At 54.2% G+C, this 19,579-nt stretch overlaps 1 protein-coding gene across 1 annotated transcript in view; it reads left to right on the top strand.

Moving 5' to 3' along the window:
- The first annotated feature begins 5,570 nt into the window (after window positions 1-5,570).
- The window catches only part of LOC129539675 (ficolin-2-like), a 31,731-nt gene continuing 17,722 nt past the window's right edge, over window positions 5,571-19,579 (top strand). Inside the window, 1 exon segment of the mRNA XM_088841005.1 lies at window positions 5,571-5,951. The gene's annotated coding sequence lies outside the window, so the exon portion shown is untranslated.

Genomic DNA, 19,579 nt, shown 5'->3' on the forward strand with positions numbered 1-19,579 from the left:
ATTCACATGAAATGCAGCGAATCCAGCGTAGCCAAAACAATCCTTAAAAAGAAGAATCAGTTTCCAGGACTCACCCGTCCTAGTTTGGAAACCCACCACAAAGCTACACTAAAGACAGTGTGGTTCTGGCGTAAGGACAGACAGAGGTCAGTGGAATGGCACTGAGGGTCTGGAGACAAACCCTCGCTCTTGTGGTCAACTGTCTACAAGGGCTCCAATGGGAAAGAATAGTCTTTTCAACACATGGTCCTGGGTGGCCACATGTGCACACAGAAATTATCTACACGTTAAAAACTATCTCAAGATGTACTGAGACCTAAATGTCTGCGAAGCTCTTGCAAGAAAACACAGGCGTGTGTCTTTGTCAGACCAGGCAAGAGTCTCTTTGAAATGACATCAAAAGCACAAGGGACAGAAGGAAAGTACATCATTCAGCCTTCAAATTAAAAACTTTCGTACATCAAAGGACATGAGTTCCTGAAAAGACAGCTGACAGCATGGGAGAAAATATTTGCGCATCGCGTCTCCGGCAAGGGCTTGCATCTAGAATGTGTGACTAACGCTACTCCTTCATAACAGAAAAAAGAAATACTCCAACTGTGTTTCAGGCAAAGGACATTTCTCTAAGGAACATATGCAAACAGCCAATAAACACATGAAAAGAAACTCAGTGTCATGCGCTATTGGGAACACGCCAGTCAACGCCACAGAGCAGAACCCCGGGACCCTAAAGTCCACTCCTGGAGGCACACCCGGCAGAGGTGAAACATGGCCCAGAAAACATGTCAGCTTTCATCACTGACCGAGGCCCACCCCGCCCCATCTCCTTCCCCCGTGAAGCAGCAGACAGTCAAGCGTCTGGTGGGTCGGTGCAGACTGAAGGGTCCCAAGGCCTCAGCAGAGCCGAGGACTCTGGGGCTGGGGTGGAGGGTGGGGCTCCCATGCAGGGTCAGAGTCGGGGACAAGTCACTCCAGATCCCATATTGAGATGCGCGCCTGGCCACTGAGTTCTTTCTACCCAAGACACCCGCGGCCTCCGCTTCCTCCAGAAATGGCGGTGCTCCCCGCTCCACGAGCCACACCAGCAGCCCTGGGGAGAAACACCGCTTCCCAGGATGTGGGCGAGGCCGCCAGGGGGGCTGCCAGGTCCGATCCTGGGCAGACTGTGGTCACAAGCTGTTTTTGGAGAACTGACTCCAGGAATTTCTTTTCTGCCTTAGTTCTCCCCTGTGTCAAAGGACCAGCTTGGACCACACGACCTCTGAGCTCTGAGGATAACCTCTCCTCTTGGAAGACCGCCCGGAGAAAGCATCAGTGAGAAGCCCTGGTCAGAAGGACGCGCCCCCGACCTGCACACTCAGGACCTGCACCCTCAGGACGCCCCTCACCAGGCCCGGCCCCAGCTCTGGTCTGGCTCCGGTCCTGGCCACCTTCACCCTTCACGGCTGGAGCAGAGCCCCATGCCACGGTCTGTGTCAGGGTGTGGGGCGCACAAGACGGGTTTCGTTTAACCCGGTTCCAAGACCTGGGGGCAAAAGAATAGTGATGCTGTCTTGAGCACCAGGAGAATTTTACCCACAGCCTCCAACTTTCCCAGCAATTTGAGTGCCAAGCGGCACGTGCTGTATTTATAGCAGTGCGTCCCAATTGGAGAGGAAGGTATATGAGAGCAAAACAGCACTTTCTTTTAAACTGCTCGCCTCGAAAACGGCCAGGCTGACAGCATTCCAGGGGAGGCTGCGTGCGAGCTGGAAATGCAGGTGCTGGAGAAAAAATAAGAACAAAGTCACGCGCAGAAGGCCCTTGATGACAGCCGCGCGCGGCAGAGCAGGGAGCTGGGCGGCTCTCCTTTTCTGAAAGGCAGCGTGGGCTTTGATTCCCGCAGGCCTGCCCTGGCGAGGCTGGAGAAGCAAGCAGATGCCCCGGCACCCACAGGGGCTGCGTCTACCGCACCCAGGGGCTGGCGCGGGCACGGCGGACTCAGTTTCCCGGCTCCTGGGACGAGAATCAGCACTTCTCTCCCCGGGGCTGAGGTGATTAATGAACAGCAGAGGAGCGGTTCGAAGATGAAAAATGCCCTCACCATCCTGGGGATTAATCATCATATAATGCGTGTTCCGTGACTGCGTGGCGACTTAATTACCTGGAGTCGACAAAATGGTTTTCCTCCCGCTCCTCTCGGAGGGATGGCTCCCGCGGCGGGGCCCGCGGTACGGACTCTCAGCAGAGAATCAAAGCTCTCTCTGCAGCCGCACAGAAGCTCCAGGAGGCTTTTCAGACGACGTGGCCTCAGATGGAGACGGGCCTCGGAAGTGCGGGCGAAAGGCAGGGATGGCTCTTCATGTGGGATGGAAACGGGGTCGAACTGGCGTCCCCCTGAGCTGGCTGAAAGTGTCCTGGCCCCTCAGAGAGCCTGTCCCAGATTGGGGGCAGGCTGTCAGCGTGGGCCTCCAGCTGGAGTTTGGAGGCCAGACCCTCGTCACGGGAGAAGCTTAGGGGAAGGACACTTGCCCTGGTCACCCCGCCTGAGGCCATAACCACTGGGCACCGCTCTTTCCTTTCTGGGGTCTTTTCGTGGGGAGAGACAAATGGAGCCTTTTAAACATGAATGTTGCCCGTGAGTGAGCAGAGCCGCTACGTGACCCTGGATAGGAAGGGTCCGTGCTGAGTGGGCATCCTTAACCCCTGCTGACACTTCCAGGGAACCCACTGAAGTGTCCTGTCCTGCAAAGCGGCATTTGAACTTGTCAGATCAGATGGGATCTGAGAATGTGAGACCCAGGGAGGCAAGAGGCCCCTCAAGGGTAGGGTCCAGGAGCCCCGCGGAGACCCCGTTTCTGGCGGAGATGGGCAGACTCCCTCCACTGACAGAGCCTCAGTTTTGCCACCTGGAAAGTGGGGCTAATAGCAGGGCCCTCCTGAGAGGTGAGCAGTGCCCTCCACAGGGAGCTTCTGAGGCGCCCCTACTGCCTCCTCCCCTGCCCGTGACAAAGCCCAGCACCCAGCCCCACCCTCTGTGAGCAGGACAAGGCCCCGTGCCCTGAGACGCTGCTAGGACCCCCCTGAGTCCATGCAGATAGACTCCTGATAGCTGGAGGAGCCCAAGGTCTGGATCTGAAGCTGGGGAGCAGGACCTGGGGAGGCTGGGCTGACCAGGATGAGAACCTCCGCTCATCCCTGTCTGGTTCCAAATCCAACTGCATCCATCACTGTCAGCTCCAGGGGAGCGCAGGTTGGCCCCTCCTCCTGACAGCAGCCCGCCCAAGCGAAGTGCAAAAGCACAGAGGGACCACACCCGCCCCAAACCAGCTGTCTTCAGAGGAGGGGGCCCGATGGTACTCCAGAACCCCCGGTGTGCCCTGCCGAGTGCTCTCCTCCAGCCTGAGGGGTCGCGTGTGCCAAGTTGCTCAGTCGTGTCCAACTCTGCGACCCTGTGGACTGTAGCCCACCAGGTTCCTCTGTCCATGGGATTCTCTAGGTGAGAATACTGGAGTGGGTTGCCAGGCCCTCCTCCAAGAGATCCTCCTGACCCAGGGATTGTATCTGCGTCTCTTACATCTCCTGCATTGGCAGATGGGTTCTTTACCACTAGCTCCACCTGGAAGCCCGAGGGGCTGGGGTGGGCAGAGATGTAATCAGTCACCTCCTCAGGTCAACCATCTAGTTGTGGCTGATGCACGTTCAAAAGGAAGGGGGAGGCAAAAACTCTCAGGAAGTTTCCATTGATCAGTCTTTAAAGGCCCATGTAAATTATTTTAATCAGGTAATTTTTAATCAGCTCCGGCTGAGCTAAACCAGAGGTTTGATTAGAGGAAACAGAACTAACTTGAAATCTAGGGCTCATGGGGAAGGGCCCCTAAAGGATGCTGGTGACGGCCGGGCGTCAGGGGACAGCAGTTGTGTCCTGGAGAAGGCGAGGCTCTGTCTCCTCGTCCTCCTCGCAGAGCCATGTTTCACTGCCAGCCGGCACCCATGCTCTCCACCTTGGCTCGCTGTGACATCCACCAGGTTGCCTCCGGCTCCCCAATGTCACATGCAGAGAGAAGTGCCCAGCCCACAGGTTGCAAAGAAGAAGAACAGCCATAGAGTCATTGGAGCCCTCCCAGCGCAGGCTGACTGTCGGCTGCAACTGATGTCACTGTGGATTTTCTTTACATAAGTCCAGATCAGTTCAGTCGCTCAGTTGTGTCCGACTCTTTGTGACCCCATGGACTGCAGCACGCCAGGCCTCCCTTTCCCTCACCAACTCCCGGACCTTGCTCAGGCTCATGTCCATCGAGTTGGTGATGTCATCCAACCATCTCATCCTCTGTCATCCCCTTCTCATCCTGCCTTCAATCTTTCCCGGCATCAGGGCCTTTTCAAATGAGTCCATTCTTCCCATCAGGTGGCCAAGGTACTGGAGCTTCAGCATCAGTCCTTCCAGTGAACACCCAGGACTGATCTCCTTTAGGATGGGCTGGTTGGGTCTCCTTGCAGTCCAAGGGACTCTCAATAGTCTTCTCCAATACCACAGTTCAAAAGCGTCAATTCTTTGTCACTCAGCTTTCTTTAAGTCCAACTCTCACATCCATACGTGACTACTGGAAAACCATAACTTTCACAAGCTCTCTTTCTTTACATCAAGGAAGGCTGAAATTTGCCCGTGGCTGGTGCTGTGTGCTGCGGGCCATGCATCCTGCAGCTCCGTGCTGCGTCAGCCGCACGGCCAGGTGACCGAGGCCCCAGGCCACTGCTGTCATGGGCGAGCTCACAGCCGCACGGCCAGGTGACCGAGGCCCCAGGCCACTGTTGTCATCGGCGAGCTTACAGGCCCAGGGTGGCCCGAGGCCCCAGGCCACTGCTGTCATTGGCTCACAGGCCCAGGTTGGCCCGCACATCCTCTTCTGCTGTCTGTGCAGGTCATGGAGTGGCCAGGGGGCTGTTCAGGCCTTGGTCCTCTTGCTTGAAGGAAACTTAAAATATCTATACGTCTGGGTTGCCCTGCAACTCAAGACTCCCTCCACTGGGGTTGTTATTACTATGACAACGTCGCTGATTTTTCTTTAGAGGGGCTTGTAGTAGGAAGTGGGGAAACTGCTGTGCCTGATATGTAAGGCTGACTGACCCCAAGTGTTTTCTGAGAAGCTCCAGGTTGGCAACTCTTAAGAAAGGAACCTGCCTCCCTGGGAGGCTGGGGATCAGTGCAGGGCCCCAAACTGTGGTTTTGGCTTAACCAAGAGGTGCCCCAGGGCCTGGCAAGCTGCCAAAGAAAAAATTCATGAGATGCACCCTGACCTGGTTTCAGTTCTTATTTGTCATCTCTTTTGAAACAATTTGTGGGGAAATTGCCCAAATGAAATGCTTGCAAAACAGGTTATGACTCGCTCACGGAACTCGCTAATTGAGTTTGGAAATTTTGGGGTGGATTCCTGAGCTTAGAGTGACCTGCCATCTGGGTTGCCCGGGACCAAAGGGTTCCGGGACATGGAAGTTTCACTGCTGAAGTGAGGACAGTCCTGGGCAGATGGAACCAGTTGGTGAACGTCCCCTATGGTGGTTGTCTGTGCCCAGAAGCTCCATCATGCTGATTGGCCAGTGGCGAGCCAATCAGAGGCTTCCCTGGGATTCTTCACTTGTAGTTGCTAGGTCATACTCTCTCTTGCCTCCAGCTCACAGACCAGGATGATGGTGACTTATCTGCAAGTGAGCCCATGTTTGCTCTGTCTCTGGAGAATGAAAGAGCCCAGGCAGAGATCCACGTGGGTGCAAGTATGCTCCTAGGAGTCTGAAAGTCCACCCACCTGCCCTCGGCCACCTCTTGTCATTGAGAGGGCCAGGGTAAGGGGTGCTGGCAGGGTGGAAGGCAGCGTGGTGTGTCCAGACCTGAGGCCGGGCCCCGTGTTCCACTCTACTGGGCAGAGAACTTGCTACCTGAGGTGACTGCTCGGGAAGAAGGAGCCAAGAAGAAGGTATTTACATGCAATAAATGTTGAATTGCTCTCAGCGCTTCTCTGTGGCACTGTGTGTCTGGGATTAATTTTATCCATTCCACCCACATCTCAATACCCTTCAGCAAGGTTAATCCTGTCCTAATGCAGGTTTAAAAATTAAATCCACTGCAATGAACAAATGTCGTGGGCAGCCTCAGCCTATTCTTTTATGCAGAGTAAATATGTTTGCACAACGGCTCTGGGAACAGAGCTCCAGAGCGGGTAACGTGTGCGCTCAACACGGCTTCGTCTCTCTGCTGCTCATTTCATGCATTATATATGACAGTCCCCATCCAGCTCGCCAGCCTTCAAGTCAGGAGCAAAGCAGATTGTATTCTGGTCCCCGGAAACAAAGAGCTAGGCAAGGATTTAGGATTTTAAGAATTAGTTTAACTTGGATGATAACTGACTCCTGGGTTTTTCTTGTCTGTTCGCAAGCTTTAAAAATGCATGCAAGAAGTAAGCAACAGCCACAAACAAAACAAAATAACTCCTGCTTCTAGGCTGGTTTTCTCTAGGTTTCCGGAAGGTGAAAATGACCTCCATCCCTTGCAAATCAGGAGGAGGACGCTGTGAGATCTGCTTTCCCCACAGTGTCCTCGGGCTTGCAGACTCGATTAAGATATTAAACAGCACATGGGCGAGTCGGATCTCCCGGGGAGCTGCCTTTGCTGCTGTCCTCAGCCTGGTGCAAGCGCCTCCAATCCCGGGATGCCGAAGGCTCTGTGGGAATGATCTGCCTCCTGAGATATAAATTCCAATTTACTCTGACACGAGCGATTACTCTGCGAACACTGGTCGTCTGTCTTTAGGTGCCCGGGGGATGCTCTGGCTGGTGTCATTATCTCCTGGAAATTAAAACGGCCCGAGGTCGAGGATGACTTCCTGCCAGAGCCAGGGTGTCCGGCCTCCCCTGCCCCAACCTCTGGGCCTGGGAGTGGGCGGCAGTGCTCCTGGGTCACTGGAGGAGGAGCCGTGTAGAAAGCCTGGTGGTGGGGGGTTGGAAGAAGAGGCCCCTGTGTGAAACAGAAGACCAGGGTCTCTCCCCTGATGGCCCCACTGGGCAGAGGGTCCCCTGTGGGGAGGGGTCTCCAGGTCGGCTCCCCCACTCTAGGGACCCATGTGCCAGCACCCCTGGTCCACCCCCACCTTCCCCACAGAACTCTCTCTTTAACAGCTTCATTGAGCGCTAAATCGCATTGCATAAATGTACCCTTTTAACCGCACATTCAAAGCTTTCCTGTGTATCTGCAGAGCCGTGAAGCTTCAGAGGCCGGTGAATATTCTATATTCAAGAACATTCTAGAACATTTTTATCATCTCCAAAGACAGCTCGCATCCCTTTGCTTTCACCCCGGCACCCCTCCCCTGCCCCGGCAATCCTGGCCTGTCCGCATGGACTCTCCGCTTCTGGACGTTTCGAATCAGTGCAGTCGGGCAGCCTGCGGTTTCGTGACCAGCTTCCCTACTCGATGTTGTCCGAAGGCTCAGTCAGCGCCTGATCAGTGCTTCTGCTCTGACAGCGTCCTGTTGGGCGAGCAGCCGTGTACACGTGCGTGCCGAGTCGCTTCAGTCGTGTCCGACTCTGTGTGACCCCGTGACCTGTAGCCCACCAGGCTCCTAGACCACGGTTTACTTATTTATGCATCGACCAGTGGGCGTTTGGGCTGTGTTCACCTTCTGGCCACTGTGAGCAGGGCTGCTGTGGACAGGAGGGTCATGTTCTCGTACGGATGTCCGTCATCACTTCCCTGGGGATGCACCGGGGAGGGGAATGGTGGAGGTGAGGCGGCCCTGAGTCCCGGGAGCTTTCCCAGCAGCTGTCCTGCTTTCCGTCCCGGCCTCCTGAGCAACTTCGTTCCAAGTCGCTTTACATCCCCATGGAGACATAGTCTTGCAGGCTGGTCCCAGTTCCTGCAGAATTTAGGATCTTTCACCGCCCCCCGCCCTGAGCGGAGTCCAGAAACAAGAGCTGGGGGAATCTCACCTGCTCCCTGAGGTTCAAGCCGTGAAAGTACAACTGGGAGCAGGGCCGGGTTCTGCCAGGGTCCAGGGACACCGGCTTCAGGTTGCAGCTGGCCGGGGGTGGGGGCAGAGGGCGGGTTCCGGCTTCAGCAGAGAAGGGTCAGAAAGCACATCCAGTCCAAATGTCCCCTGGAAAATGGGGAAACTGAGGGTCCGAGAGAGCTGGGTGCCCCTGAGGCTGCAGACCAGCCTGAAGCCACAGAGGGAACTGCTTCCTCCCATCCTTTCCCAGCCCCGGCGTGAGGACTGGAGCAGGCAGGTTCATCTAGCAGAGGGCAACCAACCATCTCCTGGATTTGTCTGCCATCAGGGTCTCACCATTCATCCTGGGTAGGTCTCCACCCTTGCCGTCCCAGGAAGAGAAAGGAGGTGATGGTCACTGAGGCCGGGTGACGGCAAGGCAGAGCTCATCCCTCCACTTCCCTGAGTCTTTGCGCACGTGCTGCACTCCCCTAGCCAGAGCTGAGCTCCCTCAGGGTAGGAGCCCCAACCTGTGTCCTGGCACATGGGGCTGACAGAGTACGTGCCCTGGTGCCCAGCAGGGCCCACAGGACTCTGTGGGGGAGAAGAGAGATTGGCTCTTTTTGCATGCGTGCAGGTGTCTGTGTGTGATGTGTGTGCATGGGTGCATACGTGTGTGATGTGTGTGGGTACACATGTGTAGGTGTGTGCACAGGTGTATACGCGTAGCTGTGTGTGCACGCCTGCTTGTGTGCATGGAAGTGTGTGTGAGAGAGGCAGAGAGCGAGCTCTCATTCTAGAAAAGAGGGAGCGGGTTTTTCTCAGCTCCACTTTTAGTGAATCCTCAGTTTTTCCTCATCAAGTCATTTCTCTAGACAAAAGCCAATGCATTCAGCCGGTGTATCAGGAATGTCTGTTGCACGTATTGAGTGGGCGTATTGAACTGACACAAATAACATCCATTTTCGCCAGTGATGATCAATGAGAAAATATGAGTTTTTCCAAAGGTGTGAGCCACAGGGTAGGAACAGAAATCATAAGGAGTCTAGGAATTAACGCAACCTGAGTGCGAGACTCCGGGACCTGAATATATAGAAAGACCCCAGGCCCTCTGATGGGAGAGCTAATGCTACAAAGACCCCAGGCCCTCTGATGGGAGAGCTAATGCTACAAAGACCCCAGGCCCTCTGATGGGAGAGCTAATGCTACAAAGACCCCAGGCCCTCTGATGGGAGAGCTAATGTTAGAAAGACCCCAGGCCCTCTGATGGGAGAGCTAATGCTACAAAGACCCCAGGCCCTCTGATGGGAGAGCTAATGCTACAAAGACCCCAGGCCCTCTGATGGGAGAGCTAATGCTACAAAGACCCCAGGCCCTCTGATGGGAGAGCTAATGTTAGAAAGACCCCAGGCCCTCTGATGGGAGAGCTAATGCTACAAAGACCCCAGGCCCTCTGATGGGAGAGCTAATGCTACAAAGACCCCAGGCCCTCTGATGGGAGAGCTAATGCTACAAAGACCCCAGGCCCTCTGATGGGAGAGCTAATGCTACAAAGACCCCAGGCCCTCTGATGGGAGAGCTAATGTTAGAAAGACCCCAGGCCCTCTGATGGGAGAGCTAATGCTACAAAGACCCCAGGCCCTCTGATGGGAGAGCTAATGCTACAAAGACCCCAGGCCCTCTGATGGGAGAGCTAATGCTACAAAGACCCCAGGCCCTCTGATGGGAGAGCTAATGCTACAAAGACCCCAGGCCCTCTGATGGGAGAGCTAATGCTACAAAGACCCCAGGCCCTCTGATGGGAGAGCTAATGCTACAAAGACCCCAGGCCCTCTGATGGGAGAGCTAATGTTAGAAAGACCCCAGGCCCTCTGATGGGAGAGCTAATGCTACAAAGACCCCAGGCCCTCTGATGGGAGAGCTAATGCTACAAAGACCCCAGGCCCTCTGATGGGAGAGCTAATGCTACAAAGACCCCAGGCCCTCTGATGGGAGAGCTAATGCTACAAAGACCCCAGGCCCTCTGATGGGAGAGCTAATGCTACAAAGACCCCAGGCCCTCTGATGGGAGAGCTAATGCTACAAAGACCCCAGGCCCTCTGATGGGAGAGCTAATGCTACAAAGACCCCAGGCCCTCTGATGGGAGAGCTAATGTTAGAAAGACCCCAGGCCCTCTGATGGGAGAGCTAATGCTATAAAGACCCCAGGCCCTCTGATGGGAGAGCTAATGCTACAAAGACCCCAGGCCCTCTGATGGGAGAGCTAATGCTACAAAGACCCCAGGCCCTCTGATGGGAGAGCTAATGCTACAAAGACCCCAGGCCCTCTGATGGGAGAGCTAATGCTACAAAGACCCCAGGCCCTCTGATGGGAGAGCTAATGTTAGAAAGACCCCAGGCCCTCTGATGGGAGAGCTAATGCTACAAAGACCCCAGGCCCTCTGATGGGAGAGCTAATGCTACAAAGACCCCAGGCCCTCTGATGGGAGAGCTAATGCTACAAAGACCCCAGGCCCTCTGATGGGAGAGCTAATGCTACAAAGACCCCAGGCCCTCTGATGGGAGAGCTAATGCTACAAAGACCCCAGGCCCTCTGATGGGAGAGCTAATGCTACAAAGACCCCAGGCCCTCTGATGGGAGAGCTAATGTTATAAAGACCCCAGGCCCTCTGATGGGAGAGCTAATGCTACAAAGACCCCAGGCCCTCTGATGGGAGAGCTAATGTTAGAAAGACCCCAGGCCCTCTGATGGGAGAGCTAATGCTACAAAGACCCCAGGCCCTCTGATGGGAGAGCTAATGCTACAAAGACCCCAGGCCCTCTGATGGGAGAGCTAATGCTACAAAGACCCCAGGCCCTCTGATGGGAGAGCTAATGTTAGAAAGACCCCAGGCCCTCTGATGGGAGAGCTAATGTTACAAAGACCCCAGGCCCTCTGATGGGAGAGCTAATGCTACAAAGACCCCAGGCCCTCTGATGGGAGAGCTAATGTTACAAAGACCCCAGGCCCTCTGATGGGAGAGCTAATGCTACAAAGACCCCAGGCCCTCTGATGGGAGAGCTAATGCTACAAAGACCCCAGGCCCTCTGATGGGAGAGCTAATGTTATAAAGACCCCAGGCCCTCTGATGGGAGAGCTAATGCTACAAAGACCCCAGGCCCTCTGATGGGAGAGCTAATGTTAGAAAGACCCCAGGCCCTCTGATGGGAGAGCTAATGCTACAAAGACCCCAGGCCCTCTGATGGGAGAGCTAATGCTACAAAGACCCCAGGCCCTCTGATGGGAGAGCTAATGTTATAAAGACCCCAGGCCCTCTGATGGGAGAGCTAATGCTACAAAGACCCCAGGCCCTCTGATGGGAGAGCTAATGCTACAAAGACCCCAGGCCCTCTGATGGGAGAGCTAATGCTATAAAGACCCCAGGCCCTCTGATGGGAGAGCTAATGTTAGAAAGACCCCAGGCCCTCTGATGGGAGAGCTAATGCTATAAAGACGCCAGGCCCTCTGATGGGAGAGCTAATGTTACAAAGACCCCAGGCCCTCTGATGGGAGAGCTAATGTTACAAAGACCCCAGGCCCTCTGATGGGAGAGCTAATGCTACAAAGACCCCAGGCCCTCTGATGGGAGAGCTAATGCTACAAAGACCCCAGGCCCTCTGATGGGAGAGCTAATGCTACAAAGACCCCAGGCCCTCTGATGGGAGAGCTAATGCTACAAAGACCCCAGGCCCTCTGATGGGAGAGCTAATGCTACAAAGACCCCAGGCCCTCTGATGGGAGAGCTAATGTTATAAAGACGCCGGGCCCTCTGATGGAAGAGCTAATGCTACAAAGACCCCAGGCCCTCTGATGGGAGAGCTAATGTTACAAAGACCCCAGGCCCTCTGATGGGAGAGCTAATGTTATAAAGACCCCAGGCCCTCTGATGGGAGAGCTAATGATACAAAGACCCCAGGCCCTCTGATGGGAGAGCTAATGCTACAAAGACCCCAGGCCCTCTGATGGGAGAGCTAATGTTATAAAGACCCCAGGCCCTCTGATGGGAGAGCTAATGCTATAAAGACCCCAGGCCCTCTGATGGGAGAGCTAATGTTATAAAGACCCCAGGCCCTCTGATGGGAGAGCTAATGTTATAAAGACCCCAGGCCCTCTGATGGGAGAACTAATGTTATAAAGACCCCAGGCCCTCTGATGGGAGAGCTAATGCTATAAAGACCCCAGGCCCTCTGATGGGAGAGCTAATGTTATAAAGACCCCAGGCCCTCTGATGGGAGAGCTAATGTTATAAAGACCCCAGGCCCTCTGATGGGAGAGCTAATGCTATAAAGACCCCAGGCCCTCTGATGGGAGAGCTAATGCTACAAAGACCCCAGGCCCTCTGATGGGAGAGCTAATGCTACAAAGACCCCAGGCCCTCTGATGGGAGAGCTAATGCTACAAAGACCCCAGGCCCTCTGATGGGAGAGCTAATGTTAGAAAGACCCCAGGCCCTCTGATGGGAGAGCTAATGCTATAAAGACCCCGGGCCCTCTGATGGGAGAGCTAATGCTATAAAGACCCCAGGCCCTCTGATGGGAGACCTAATGTTATAAAGACCCCAGGCCCTCTGATGGGAGAGCTAATGCTATAAAGACCCCAGGCCCTCTGATGGGAGAGCTAATGTTATAAAGACCCCGGGCCCTCTGATGGGAGAGCTAATGTTAGAAAGACCCCAGGCCCTCTGATGGGAGAGCTAATGTTATAAAGACCCCAGGCCCTCTGATGGGAGAGCTAATGCTATAAAGACCCCAGGCCCTCTGATGGGAGAGCTAATGTTATAAAGACCCCAGGCCCTCTGATGGGAGAGCTAATGCTATAAAGACCCCAGGCCCTCTGATGGGAGAGCTAATGTTATAAAGACCCCAGGCCCTCTGATGGGAGAGCTAATGTTATAAAGACCCCAGGCCCTCTGATGGGAGAGCTAATGTTATAAAGACCCCAGGCCCTCTGATGGGAGAGCTAATGCTATAAAGACCCCAGGCCCTCTGATGGGAGAGCTAATGTTATAAAGACCCCAGGCCCTCTGATGGGAGAGCTAATGTTATAAAGACCCCAGGCCCTCTGATGGGAGAGCTAATGCTATAAAGACCCCAGGCCCTCTGATGGGAGAGCTAATGCTACAAAGACCCCAGGCCCTCTGATGGGAGAGCTAATGCTACAAAGACCCCAGGCCCTCTGATGGGAGAGCTAATGCTACAAAGACCCCAGGCCCTCTGATGGGAGAGCTAATGCTACAAAGACCCCAGGCCCTCTGATGGGAGAGCTAATGTTAGAAAGACCCCAGGCCCTCTGATGGGAGAGCTAATGCTACAAAGACCCCAGGCCCTCTGATGGGAGAGCTAATGCTACAAAGACCCCAGGCCCTCTGATGGGAGAGCTAATGCTACAAAGACCCCAGGCCCTCTGATGGGAGAGCTAATGTTAGAAAGACCCCAGGCCCTCTGATGGGAGAGCTAATGCTACAAAGACCCCAGGCCCTCTGATGGGAGAGCTAATGCTACAAAGACCCCAGGCCCTCTGATGGGAGAGCTAATGCTACAAAGACCCCAGGCCCTCTGATGGGAGAGCTAATGCTACAAAGACCCCAGGCCCTCTGATGGGAGAGCTAATGTTAGAAAGACCCCAGGCCCTCTGATGGGAGAGCTAATGCTACAAAGACCCCAGGCCCTCTGATGGGAGAGCTAATGCTACAAAGACCCCAGGCCCTCTGATGGGAGAGCTAATGCTACAAAGACCCCAGGCCCTCTGATGGGAGAGCTAATGCTACAAAGACCCCAGGCCCTCTGATGGGAGAGCTAATGCTACAAAGACCCCAGGCCCTCTGATGGGAGAGCTAATGCTACAAAGACCCCAGGCCCTCTGATGGGAGAGCTAATGTTAGAAAGACCCCAGGCCCTCTGATGGGAGAGCTAATGCTACAAAGACCCCAGGCCCTCTGATGGGAGAGCTAATGCTACAAAGACCCCAGGCCCTCTGATGGGAGAGCTAATGCTACAAAGACCCCAGGCCCTCTGATGGGAGAGCTAATGCTACAAAGACCCCAGGCCCTCTGATGGGAGAGCTAATGCTACAAAGACCCCAGGCCCTCTGATGGGAGAGCTAATGCTACAAAGACCCCAGGCCCTCTGATGGGAGAGCTAATGCTACAAAGACCCCAGGCCCTCTGATGGGAGAGCTAATGCTACAAAGACCCCAGGCCCTCTGATGGGAGAGCTAATGCTATAAAGACCCCAGGCCCTCTGATGGGAGAGCTAATGCTACAAAGACCCCAGGCCCTCTGATGGGAGAGCTAATGCTACAAAGACCCCAGGCCCTCTGATGGGAGAGCTAATGCTACAAAGACCCCAGGCCCTCTGATGGGAGAGCTAATGCTACAAAGACCCCAGGCCCTCTGATGGGAGAGCTAATGTTAGAAAGACCCCAGGCCCTCTGATGGGAGAGCTAATGCTACAAAGACCCCAGGCCCTCTGATGGGAGAGCTAATGCTACAAAGACCCCAGGCCCTCTGATGGGAGAGCTAATGCTACAAAGACCCCAGGCCCTCTGATGGGAGAGCTAATGCTACAAAGACCCCAGGCCCTCTGATGGGAGAGCTAATGCTACAAAGACCCCAGGCCCTCTGATGGGAGAGCTAATGCTACAAAGACCCCAGGCCCTCTGATGGGAGAGCTAATGTTATAAAGACCCCAGGCCCTCTGATGGGAGAGCTAATGCTACAAAGACCCCAGGCCCTCTGATGGGAGAGCTAATGTTAGAAAGACCCCAGGCCCTCTGATGGGAGAGCTAATGCTACAAAGACCCCAGGCCCTCTGATGGGAGAGCTAATGCTACAAAGACCCCAGGCCCTCTGATGGGAGAGCTAATGCTACAAAGACCCCAGGCCCTCTGATGGGAGAGCTAATGTTAGAAAGACCCCAGGCCCTCTGATGGGAGAGCTAATGTTACAAAGACCCCAGGCCCTCTGATGGGAGAGCTAATGCTACAAAGACCCCAGGCCCTCTGATGGGAGAGCTAATGTTACAAAGACCCCAGGCCCTCTGATGGGAGAGCTAATGCTACAAAGACCCCAGGCCCTCTGATGGGAGAGCTAATGCTACAAAGACCCCAGGCCCTCTGATGGGAGAGCTAATGTTATAAAGACCCCAGGCCCTCTGATGGGAGAGCTAATGCTACAAAGACCCCAGGCCCTCTGATGGGAGAGCTAATGTTAGAAAGACCCCAGGCCCTCTGATGGGAGAGCTAATGCTACAAAGACCCCAGGCCCTCTGATGGGAGAGCTAATGCTACAAAGACCCCAGGCCCTCTGATGGGAGAGCTAATGTTATAAAGACCCCAGGCCCTCTGATGGGAGAGCTAATGCTACAAAGACCCCAGGCCCTCTGATGGGAGAGCTAATGCTACAAAGACCCCAGGCCCTCTGATGGGAGAGCTAATGCTATAAAGACCCCAGGCCCTCTGATGGGAGAGCTAATGTTAGAAAGACCCCAGGCCCTCTGATGGGGAGAGCTAATGCTATAAAGACGCCAGGCCCTCTGATGGGAGAGCTAATGTTACAAAGACCCCAGGCCCTCTGATGGGAGAGCTAATGTTACAAAGACCCCAGGCCCTCTGATGGGAGAGCTAATGCTACAAAGACCCCAGGCCCTCTGATGGGAGAGCTAATGCTACAAAGACCCCAGGCCCTCTGATGGGAGAGCTAATGCTACAAAGACCCCAGGCCCTCTGATGGGAGAGCTAATGCTACAAAGACCCCAGGCCCTCTGATGGGAGAGCTAATGCTACAAAGACCCCAGGCCCTCTGATGGGAGAGCTAATGTTATAAAGACGCCGGGCCCTCTGATGGAAGAGCTAATGCTACAAAGACCCCAGGCCCCTCTGATGGGAGAGCTAATGTTACAAAGACCCCAGGCCCTCTGATGGGAGAGCTAATGTTATAAAGACCCCAGGCCCTCTGATGGGAGAGCTAATGATACAAAGACCCCAGGCCCTCTGATGGGAGAGCTAATGCTACAAAGACCCCAGGCCCTCTGATGGGAGAGCTAATGTTATAAAGACCCCAGGCCCTCTGATGGGAGAGCTAATGCTATAAAGACCCCAGGCCCTCTGATGGGAGAGCTAATGTTATAAAGACCCCAGGCCCTCTGATGGGAGAGCTAATGTTATAAAGACCCCAGGCCCTCTGATGGGAGAACTAATGTTATAAAGCCCCAGGCCCTCTGATGGGAGAGCTAATGCTATAAAGACCCCAGGCCCTCTGATGGGAGAGCTAATGTTATAAAGACCCCAGGCCCTCTGATGGGAGAGCTAATGTTATAAAGACCCCAGGCCCTCTGATGGGAGAGCTAATGCTATAAAGACCCCAGGCCCTCTGATGGGAGAGCTAATGCTACAAAGACCCCAGGCCCTCTGATGGGAGAGCTAATGCTACAAAGACCCCAGGCCCTCTGATGGGAGAGCTAATGCTACAAAGACCCCAGGCCCTCTGATGGGAGAGCTAATGTTAGAAAGACCCCAGGCCCTCTGATGGGAGAGCTAATGCTATAAAGACCCCGGGCCCTCTGATGGGAGAGCTAATGCTATAAAGACCCCCAGGCCCTCTGATGGGAGACCTAATGTTATAAAGACCCCAGGCCCTCTGATGGGAGAGCTAATGCTATAAAGACCCCAGGCCCTCTGATGGGAGAGCTAATGTTATAAAGACCCCGGGCCCTCTGATGGGAGAGCTAATGTTAGAAAGACCCCAGGCCCTCTGATGGGAGAGCTAATGTTATAAAGACCCCAGGCCCTCTGATGGGAGAGCTAATGCTATAAAGACCCCAGGCCCTCTGATGGGAGAGCTAATGTTATAAAGACCCCAGGCCCTCTGATGGGAGAGCTAATGCTATAAAGACCCCAGGCCCTCTGATGGGAGAGCTAATGTTATAAAGACCCCAGGCCCTCTGATGGGAGAGCTAATGTTATAAAGACCCCAGGCCCTCTGATGGGAGAGCTAATGTTATAAAGACCCCAGGCCCTCTGATGGGAGAGCTAATGCTATAAAGACCCCAGGCCCTCTGATGGGAGAGCTAATGTTATAAAGACCCCAGGCCCTCTGATGGGAGAGCTAATGTTATAAAGACCCCAGGCCCTCTGATGGGAGAGCTAATGCTATAAAGACCCCAGGCCCTCTGATGGGAGAGCTAATGCTACAAAGACCCCAGGCCCTCTGATGGGAGAGCTAATGCTACAAAGACCCCAGGCCCTCTGATGGGGAGAGCTAATGCTACAAAGACCCCAGGCCCTCTGATGGGAGAGCTAATGTTAGAAAGACCCCAGGCCCTCTGATGGGAGAGCTAATGCTATAAAGACCCCGGGCCCTCTGATGGGAGAGCTAATGCTATAAAGACCCCAGGCCCTCTGATGGGAGAGCTAATGTTATAAAGACCCCAGGCCCTCTGATGGGAGAGCTAATGCTATAAAGACCCCAGGCCCTCTGATGGGAGAGCTAATGTTATAAAGACCCCGGGCCCTCTGATGGGAGAGCTAATGTTAGAAAGACCCCAGGCCCTCTGATGGGAGAGCTAATGTTATAAAGACCCCAGGCCCTCTGATGGGAGAGCTAATGCTATAAAGACCCCAGGCCCTCTGATGGGAGAGCTAATGTTATAAAGACCCCAGGCCCTCTGATGGGAGAGCTAATGCTATAAAGACCCCAGGCCCTCTGATGGGAGAGCTAATGTTATAAAGACCCCAGGCCCTCTGATGGGAGAGCTAATGTTATAAAGACCCCAGGCCCTCTGATGGGAGAGCTAATGTTATAAAGACCCCAGGCCCTCTGATGGGAGAGCTAATGCTATAAAGACCCCAGGCCCTCTGATGGGAGAGCTAATGTTATAAAGACCCCAGGCCCTCTGATGGGAGAGCTAATGTTATAAAGACCCCAGGCCCTCTGATGGGAGAGCTAATGCTATAAAGACCCCAGGCCCTCTGATGGGAGAGCTAATGCTACAAAGACCCCAGGCCCTCTGATGGGAGAGCTAATGCTACAAAGACCCCAGGCCCTCTGATGGGAGAGCTAATGCTACAAAGACCCCAGGCCCTCTGATGGGAGAGCTAATGTTAGAAAGACCCCAGGCCCTCTGATGGGAGAGCTAATGCTATAAAGACCCCGGGCCCTCTGATGGGAGAGCTAATGCTATAAAGACCCCAGGCCCTCTGATGGGAGAGCTAATGTTATAAAGACCCCAGGCCCTCTGATGGGAGAGCTAATGCTATAAAGACCCCAGGCCCTCTGATGGGAGAGCTAATGTTATAAAGACCCCAGGCCCTCTGATGGGAGAGCTAATGTTATAAAGACCCCAGGCCCTCTGATGGGAGAGCTAATGTATAAAGACCCCAGGCCCTCTGATGGGAGAGCTAATGCTACAAAGACCCCAGGCCCTCTGATGGGAGAGCTAATGCTACAAAGACCCCAGGCCCTCTGATGGGAGAGCTAATGCTACAAAGACCCCAGGCCCTCTGATGGGAGAGCTAATGTTATAAAGACCCCAGGCCCTCTGATGGGAGAGCTAATGTTAGTACAAAGACCCCAGGCCCTCTGATGGGAGAGCTAATGCTTATAAAGACCCCAGGCCCTCTGATGGGAGAGCTAATGCTACAAAGACCCCAGGCCCTCTGATGGGAGAGCTAATGTTATAAAGACCCCAGGCCCTCTGATGGGAGAGCTAATGCTATAAAGACCCCAGGCCCTCTGATGGGAGAGCTAATGTTATAAAGACCCCAGGCCCTCTGATGGGAGAGCTAATGCTACAAAGACCCAGGCCCTCTGATGGGAGAGCTAATGCTACAAAGACCCCAGGCCCTCTGATGGGAGAGCTAATGCTATAAAGACCCCAGGCCCTCTGATGGGAGAGCTAATGCTACAAAGACCCCAGGCCCTCTGATGGGAGAGCTAATGTTATAAAGACCCCAGGCCCTCTGATGGGAGAGCTAATGTTATAAAGACCCCAGGCCCTCTGATGGGAGAGGCTAATGCTATAAAGACCCCAGGCCCTCTGATGGGAGAGCTAATGTTATAAAGACCCCAGGCCCTCTGATGGGAGAGCTAATGCTACAAAGACCCCAGGCCCTCTGATGGGAGAGCTAATGCTACAAAGACCCCAGGCCCTCTGATGGGAGAGCTAATGCTACAAAGACCCCAGGCCTCTGATGGGAGAGCTAATGTTATAAAAGACCCCAGGCCCTCTGATGGGAGAGCTAATGCTACAAAGACCCAGGCCCTCTGATGGGAGAGCTAATGCTACAAAGACCCAGGCCCTCTGATGGGAGAGCTAATGCTATAAAAGACCCAGGCCCTCTGATGGGAGCTAATGCTACAAAGACCCCAGGCCTCTGATGGGAGAGCTAATGTTATAAAGACCCCCAGGCCCTCTGAGGGAGAGCTAATGATACAAAGACCCCAGGCCCTCTGATGGGAGAGCTAATGCTACAAAGACCCCAGGCCCTCTGATGGGAGAGTAATGCTATAAAGACCCCAGGCCCTGATGGAGAGCTAATGCTACAAAGACCCAGGCCCTCTGATGAGAGCTAATGCTATAAAGAC

Source organism: Moschus berezovskii, chromosome 11, assembly GCF_049115385.1.
Source record: "Moschus berezovskii isolate FMDL1 chromosome 11, NW_MosBer_1.0, whole genome shotgun sequence".
Taxonomy (NCBI): Eukaryota; Metazoa; Chordata; class Mammalia; order Artiodactyla; family Moschidae; genus Moschus; species Moschus berezovskii.